Below are 7331 nucleotides of genomic sequence, written 5' to 3' on the forward strand. Positions count from 1 at the left end.
TCTGTCTCCATTGCTTGTTTCTGCATCTCTCTGTATATGGGCTTTGTTCTCTTTAAAATGCAGACTGCCTTCTGCCACATATCAAAAGGCAACACCCCTGACATCTCCCCAGTTTAGCATCTTGCAGCTCCATTACCAGAAAGAAATTAGGACTTTCCCAGGGTCAACTTTTTAAATCACTGGCTTGGGACTGGAGCCCCGTGAGCTAAACAGCAAGGACCAGGAGAGCGATGCTTTGTAGGATAGACACAACTACCAGAGCCCACCCCTATAGTTTGGAAATCATTCCCCAGAAGGGGAAACCACAGGGAGTTAACTGTAACTTGTAGAATTTGGCAATATATATCAAAAACCCTAAAAATGGGTATACTTTTAGTGTTACAGCTCCTTTAGAATTTGTCTAGCAGGTTTTCCGGTCCTCACCAGAAGACCCCCCCAAAGAAGAAAATTTTAAAAAAGAAAAAAAATGGGTACACTTTTGGTCTAGCAATAGCCTTTCTACCAATTTATCCCAAGGAAATAATTAAGAATGCAAGCAAAGATTCTGCTACAAGAATACTCTTTACAGTATCATTAGTAATAGAAGAAAATAATCCAATATGGGACTGTTTAAATTAAGTATCACATATCCACACAGCTATTAAAAGTAGTATTATAAAGTCTTATTGATAATGGAAAGTTTTCATTTTTAAAAGCATATTAGAAAACAGTATGATGAGTACAATTCTGTTTATGTAAAAGCTAAATATGAAAGCACAGAAAATTTCTTTTTTTTCCTCTTTGACAAACTTTATTAAATCTTGTGTTGGTATGGGATATCTCTTATTCCATCCTAGAATCCCAGGATTCAAGAGGGTGGTAAAGTGGCAATGGTGAATTTGGGTATCCGGTCTCCCCAAAGTACCTGCTGCTCTACCCCTGACTCTGCAGTGGCTGCCAGGCGGATCACCCCTCCCCTGGAGCGATCCGGCTCCATGGCCAAAGCGAGAGCATTGACAGTGAATTGCAGACACTCTTCCTTAGTCATGCCTTCCCGGTAGGCAGCATCAACATAGCCATAGATATAGGAGCTCCTGGAGCCTCCAATGGCAAAGGACTACCTTACCATCATACCCCCCATGGGCACTGAATACACCTGCCCTTCTTCTTGAGGGTCCCAGCCCCCTGCGATAATTCCCGCCATCGGGTCTTCCCGGTATCGGTAACACAACTCTTTAAAGAGGCTGGCTGCCGTGTGCACCAGTGGAGACTCATTCAGTTCAATGCTGTGGAAACCAAGCTGACAAGTGACAGCATCAGCTACTGCTTGGGTGTCAGCAGCCGAGCCTGAGCGGCAGCGGAAAATGCGGTTGTGAATAGGAGTCAGTTTTTCAGTCACTTGATTGGCAATGTAAGACCCAGTGGCGGTTCTGCAGTCCCCCCCAATACCACGCCCTCATCACATTTACGGCCATGATAGTGGTCCCTGTGGAGACCTCACGGTTTTGCAGCCTGCAGGCATGGCCTCGGCCCCCAGGCCGCCTGCCCCACTCCGCCAGCAGCTACCAGGGTGGCCGCCATCTTCCTCCTCCTGTGCTGCCTCAAAGCAACCCCACAGAAAATTTCTGTAAGAATATATATATAAACGTAAGAGTGGTTAAAATACAATAGTGGAATAGTGGTGGGATTACAGAGGACTCTTATAAATTTTCTTATACATACCAATTATTCTAAGCTTTTATTTTTTATTTGTTGGTTTTTTGGTTTTTTCGAGACAGGGTCTTGGCTCTGCTGCCCATGCTAGAGTACAGCGGCATCATCATAGCTTACTGCAAACTCAAACTTTTTTTTTTTTCTCTCTTTTTATTTTCCAGATGTCCCCAGACATTGCCAGCAACCTCAAACTTCCGGGCTCAAGCAATCTTCCCACCTCAGCCTCCCAAGTAGCTGGGACTACAGGAATGTGCCACCATGCCCAGCTAATTAAAAAAAAATTTTTTTTTTTTTTTTTTGTAGAGACAGGATCTCACTGTGTTGCTCAGACTGGGCTTGAACTCCTGGCCTCAAGTGATCCTACTGCCTCAGCCTTCCAAAGTGCTGGGATTACAGGCATGAGCCACTGCACCTGGCCTAAAACAGGTTATATATTGATTAGTTGAGGAAAATGTGACGAAAGCCTTGCAGAAACCTACAGTATTTCCCCTTGAAGCAATGGTTCAGTGTTTGCTAATTCAGCGTTCGCTGGAACTTAATAACGTAATTACTGTGAATAATGAGAACTCACTGTACCTAAAAGTGGAGTTGCTGGGCCATATGAAGTGCTATTGGTAATTTTCTGAGGAACTGCCAAAATTCCATTTTATGGTTTTGCAGATCACAAAGAATAATCTGATGTCAAGGAGTGCCAGGAGAATACTTGTTCCCTGCCTCCTGCCCAGTAGTCTTCCTCCTGGGCTGCAGTGACTTACTTGGAGAGAGGAATAAACGCGGCAGAAGTAACAACAACAAAAAAGTCAAAGGACATAAATAAAGGTGAGGATGTGGGTTCCCATGACCTCCCCTAAGTGTATGGAGGTGTACTTACATTCCATAGTCCTGGCTACCCGCACAGAATAAGATAGTCACCTTTTTTGGACTTTCTTATTTGTCCTGGTTTTTCAGTTTTGTTTTTGACTTTGTCCTATTTTCTTACCTTTTTGGATTGATTCATATTTCTTCACAATACAAATCTAATAAATCAATTAGATGCAACAAGAAATAGACTAGACATGGCTGAAACGCAAATTAATGGCATGGAAGAAAGGCTTGAAATAATCATATGAAGGCAAAGAAAAAAGATAAAGAAATCAAAACAATTAGAGCTGGACACTGTGGCCAGTGCCAGAAATCCCAGCTACTAGGGAATCTGAGGCAGGAGGATCACTTCAGGCTAGGAGTTCAAGACCAGCCTGGGCAACACAGCAAGACCCTATCTCTACAAAATAGAAAAATTGGCTGGGCATGGTGGTGTGGGCCTGTAGTCCCAGCTACCCAGGAGGCTGAGGCTGTAGGATTGCTTGAACGCAGGAGTCTGAGGTTGCAGTGAGCTCTGGTGATGTCATCACCCTCTATCCCGGAGGACAGAGCAAGACCCTGTCCCCCCTCCCCCAAAAAGATTTCCATTAAATCTCTGAGGGTGACTTCGTACAGACTTGCCACGTCTAAAAACCTAATCCTGTCAAGGAGAGTCAACAGTATACTCTAAAATCTAGAATGGTAAAGGTAGGAGTTAGGAGTTGAGCAGGTTGAAGTTAAATAAAATATACAGATAAATCTCGAAATTAAAAACATTTTTGGGGGAAAGCAAGAATTGCAATTCTGGGCACACACACAGACTGAGTAGTCTTTGGTACGTCCGAAGAACAAAGAGAAGGTTGGGAGTTTTATTAGAAAGCAAAATGTTACGTATTGTTCTGAAAGAAAGCTCACTGGCACTAGAGAACTGTTAGGGAGGTGACAAGTTCTGATTGGTGAGTGACAGCAGTAGGTAAAACCAGTCTTAGAGTCCAGGCAGGTCATTTCAACAGGTATTAGGTGAAACTGACCTTGGGGTTACAGGAAGCTGTTTCGGCAGCTCGGCTTGTGGCAAATTTAATTCTTGTAGCAGGTGCTATGTGCCAAGTGCTTTTATCCCCTGGACCCAGAATTTAGTTAAGTATGACAAGAATTTATATAATTAACTTTTGGGCAAACACAAAACAGGAAACAGAAAGAAGGGAAGGGTATTGGAATAATGAAAAGAGGGGGAAATGAGAGAGAAAAATAGAAGCTGAGAACTGGTGAGAGAATAGAGAGCCAGGGACCACAGACTGTGGCAGAATCAGAAAGAAGGACGTAACGAGAGGAACAGCTGGAAGATCTGAGGCCAGGTGGCCGTGGGACCTGAGAAGTGGACCTCAGAAAGGATTGGGCTGAAGGAAAACCAGACAACTAGGTTCTGTCCTATCCCCTCCTACCATACAGGAAGTTGGAATTTCAACAGTAAAATCAAACCTAATCCAGTAAGTGAGGCAGTGCACTAAAGAAAATTTCACTTTTCCTTGAGCCTGAAATAAAGGTGGTTTGGTGAATGAGAAGATCCTCCGAGAACAGTAAACCCTGGAGGCTAAGCTATGTTGGCTGTTAACTTTAGCTTGGCACACACGGAGCAGGGATAAAGAAATGGCCAACATTAAGAAAAACATCCCCTGAAAGTCCATCTGAGCTGGTCTCGGCCAATAGGACATCAGGGAAATTTGTGTCCAGCAGCTCCCTATCCCCTTCCTTCCCCAAGTGTTTCCAAGAGCTCCTCCACTATCAACAACACACCTGAATTCACTTGAGTTTGATGAAAAACCCAGGCTTAGAAAACAGACCCTCGTGGTTGTAGGGCCGCCCCCTACACACACTCTCTGAGCCTCAATTTCCTTATCTGTAAGACCACAGAGGGTTTCTGTGAGAATTAACCGGAGCAATACATAGGGGGAGCGGGAGATCTGCTCAGCACTATGTAAATGTGAGGAATCACCTTTGTCTATGAATAATAGAAGACCCAACTCAAAATCACTTCAATAATAAAGAAATGTACTATCTCTCACAATAAGAAGTCTGGATGGGCAGCAGCTCCAGGGCTGGTCGATCAAATGTCTGTATAACATCTGCCACATGCAGGCAACACCATTCTGAGACAGAAAGGGAATCTTTGATCCTCCCAAGTATTATTTAATAAGAGCAAGGACATATTAGCCTGGCATGGTGGTGCACACCTGTAGCCCCCAACTACTTGGAAGGCTGAAGCAAGAGGATCACTAAGCCCAGGAGTTTAAGGTTACAGTGAGCTATGATTGCACCCCTACACTCCAGCCTGAGTGACAGAACAAGACCCCATCTCTGAAAAATAAAAAATAAAAGGGCAAGGACAACTGTTGCCTGAAAGCCTCCTCCCCTCCTCTCTATTGGCTAAAATGGTATCACATGCCCATTGCTAAAAATGCAATCCCACATGACATAATCCCAAATGTTAAAATCCTGAAAGATCCAAATCTCTAAAGTCTAAATCACTGAAGTCTACAATCCCTAATGTCTAAAATCCCAAAAATTACAAACAATAGTTGCATCATTTTAGTTACCTTGTTATTGTCTTTATGCAGAAGAAAATGGATTTCAATTGAATCCCCAAACCATAATGATAGATTTAGAATTAGGTGTGATAAAGGCTTCTAAAAGAGAATTTCAAAGTGTCATCAATACAGCTTTTTTTTTTCATTCAGCCCAATATATTTGGTGAAAAATTTAGATGAGTAGATTGGCCACGTGATATGGCAACAACCAAAACTTCAGTTTAAAAATGTGTCACTTGCCTGTGTTGGGCATTCCTTCCAGCTGAAGACACTCCAGAAGCTTTCAACGAACTAAAGCCTCATTTGCCTGAAGAAGCCAGTGAAGTTATTGACTGGTTCGAAAATAATTATGTGTGTGGTAGGAAAAGAAGACACATTTACAATGGTGTTGTTGTTTGATCACCAGTATTGTTTCCGCCAAATTTGTGGTCTGTATATGAGTACATGCAAAATGGATTTCCATGTTCCCAAAGCAACACAGAAGCATGGGACAGAGGATGGAAAAATGTAATAGGGAATGCTCACTTTGGTGTATACAGAATCACAGAAGAATTTCAAAAAGGACAGCACCACACAGAAAATGAATGTGAATGTATTCTCTAAGGAGAGCCATGTTCTAAAAGGAAAAACAGATGCAAGACTTTAAATATAGTTAATGATCATGAAAGTAAACCACTCTTATGGACTATCTCCATGCAATAGCCCATAGTCTTTTTTTTTTTTTTTTTTTTGAGATAGGGTTTTGCTCTGTCTGTAGAGTGAGAGTAGGCTAGAGTACAGTGGCATCATCATGGCTCACTGCCACCTCAAACTCCTGGGCTCAAGTGATCCTCCTACCTCAGCCTCCTGAGTAGCTTGGGACTACATGCATGAGCCACCACTCCCAGCTAATTTTTTTTTCTTTTTTTTTTTTTTTGTAGAGACAGGGTCTTGCTATAGCTCAGGCTGGTCTTGAACTCCTGACCTCAAGCAATCCTCCTGCCTCAGCCTCCCAGAGTGCTAGGATTATAGGCGTGAGCCACCACTCCTGGTGCTCATAATCTATTTTTGTAATACACTTCTTTTATTATCAGTACCATTTTTTACAATTCTCTATATTATGTATTTCATCTTCACATCATTTCCAATATTGAAAGTATAAATTCTATACAGACTTTTAGAGAGTTATAATTTGTTTTATGCATTTTTAGCAAATATGACTCCATGAAAATGCACTATCACAACAGTGACTATGTATGTAAGCATTTTGCATGTATGTAAAAACATTGAAACTTCCTCAGTAAATGACAAGATGTCCTTTTTGTCCATCTGAATTTGTAAATGATGAAATTTCTCAAGATCTTGGCTGGTGCAGTGGTGATGTCATGGGGACCCATTGTGGTTTTTGATCAATCTTATCAAAAGACTTAAGTTGTCTGTCACAGTATTTCAGATGACTGCAGTTATAAAGCTGGGTGCACACAATTACCAAACTTGGTGATATGTGTTTGTACGTTTTGCCTTTTGAATTTTTTTTTATGAATATGGTTCCTCAGCTAATGCCTGTGTGATTGTCATTAGTATACCTAAATTTTGATGTTTGCAAAAATATTTAAGTTATTACTGCCTTTTTTATTGTATAAAGTGGCCTATAAAGCATTCTGTTGTGTTCTTATGTGTTTTAAATAAATCCCCCTTTTGAAATGTAAATAAATATCTTTTAAAGAATTTTTTTTTAGGCCAGGCCCAGTGGCTCATGCCTGTAATCCCAGCATCTTGGGTGATAGAGGTAGAGGATTACTGGAGTCTAGGAGTTCAAGGTTACAGCGAGCTATGATCAGGCCACTGCACTCCAGTCTGGGCGACAGAGTGTGAGACACTGTCTCTAAAAACATATACATATTTTTTCTTTTTTTTCTTTCTTTAGAGAGGGGTTCCTGCTATATTGCCCAAGTTGGAGTAGTGCTATTCAGAGGCACAATCATCATAGTGCAGGACAGCCTTGAACCCCTGCCCTCAAGTGATCCTGCCACCTCATCCTCCTGAGTAGCCGGGACTACAGGTGCCCACCACGGTGCCTGGTTAACTTTTTTTTTATTTTATTTTTTGTAGATATGGGGCTTTCCCTACATTGCCTGGGCTGGTCTTGAACTCCTGGCATCAAGAGAGCCTCTCCCTTTGGCCTCCCAAAGCGCTGGGATTACAGGGATTACAGGTAAACCATGTAATAAATCT

General features: G+C 42.0%; 1 pseudogene; it reads right to left on the reverse strand.

Moving 5' to 3' along the window:
- Positions 1-847: 847 nt before the first annotated feature.
- LOC105805823 lies at positions 848-1560 on the reverse strand (annotated as a pseudogene).
- Between the last annotated feature and the right edge of the window lie 5771 nt (positions 1561-7331).

The sequence above is a fragment of the Propithecus coquereli genome, unplaced genomic scaffold (assembly GCF_000956105.1).
Source record: "Propithecus coquereli isolate 6110/MARCELLA unplaced genomic scaffold, Pcoq_1.0 Scaffold134, whole genome shotgun sequence".
NCBI classification, from domain to species: Eukaryota; Metazoa; Chordata; class Mammalia; order Primates; family Indriidae; genus Propithecus; species Propithecus coquereli.